A 1,398-nucleotide genomic window follows, 5' to 3' on the forward strand; every position below is an offset into this window, starting at 1 on the left:
ATAAGACGAAATCAATCTAATATCAAACTGGATTAATAAAAAATTTTAAAAAATGTTATGAACTAATACTTTTATAATGGAAAAAAGTTGAGAAATTGGCTAAGAATGACCCAAGTAGTAGGGGTGGCAATGGGTAGGGTAGGGTAGGGTTTGGATCCAACCCTAATCCTACTCACGGGTTGAGAATTTTCTAACTCTAACCCTACCCACTCTTAATCCGCGGGTACCCGACCCTACCCGCGGGTTATAAAAAATATACGATTTTATTATACAACTTGATGATAATTTAAAATATAACTGATTTTTATGTAAAAAAAATTGAATTATCAATTAATGATTTTTTTTAGTGGCTAAGCATATTTTACATTTAGTGAGAGAAGTATTTAATTCAACATCCATTTAAAACATATTTTTATATAAGTATATAACATATACATTATATAGAGTGCGGGTTGGTCGAGTAGGGTTGAGTCTCAACCCGCACCCAACCCGATCCGCACGAAAATCCTATCCACACCCAACCCTACCCGCTACGGATCGGGTTGACAACTCTACCCGATCGGGTGGGGTCGGATTGGGTACCCGCGGATAGAGTATATATTGTCACCCCTACCAAGTAGTGTAAGGCAAGTATATATAAAAGAAGGATGTTAGCCTCTAACAATAAATATCCAACACCAATAATTTTAACAAAAAAATTAATTACCCTTAAAAAATACATTATTTCTTTCTAAAATCTTTTCATTGTCCAAACACACTCTTTAAGCTAAGGTTATCTTACGCTTTTCCACCAACAACTTCAAAGAATATATTCATGCGTGCCATATATAAGATTCGTTTTAACCAATAATCTTAACTGAGACGCAAGATTAATTAATATATATAATTTTGGAATTTCCACGAAGAATACAAGTTAGTTGAGAAGTGTTTGATTCCATTTTATTATATCTTGAATGAATACCCCCATAGTGTAATGTTACTCCCGTGGCCGTGAGTACTATGATGGACCCCACAAGATCTATGTCTACTAATTGAGCAGAGGATTTAATTTTAATATATAGCATATGACATTATCAAATTAATTAACCAAAGATGAGCTTTGTTGTTAAGTTAATTTATTAAAGAGAATATAAGTAGATAGACTGAAATGTGTGGTAAATGAACCCAGTTATATATACTATTACTAGACTAAAAGTTATTATTAGTTTGCACTTTCAATTTTAAGTAAAAACTCAAACTAATCCTTAAACTTTTTTTGAGTGACTACTTTAGTCTTTTATTTTTGTTTATTAATTGTTAATTTCTAAACTTTGATGGTTTGAAGTAGGGATGAAAATGTATCTTTTTTACAAATTTAAGAAACAATTAATACTATTTTTTATTACTTAAAAAATAATT

Source organism: Arachis ipaensis, chromosome B06 (assembly GCF_000816755.2).
Source record: "Arachis ipaensis cultivar K30076 chromosome B06, Araip1.1, whole genome shotgun sequence".
Classification (NCBI taxonomy): Eukaryota; Viridiplantae; Streptophyta; class Magnoliopsida; order Fabales; family Fabaceae; genus Arachis; species Arachis ipaensis.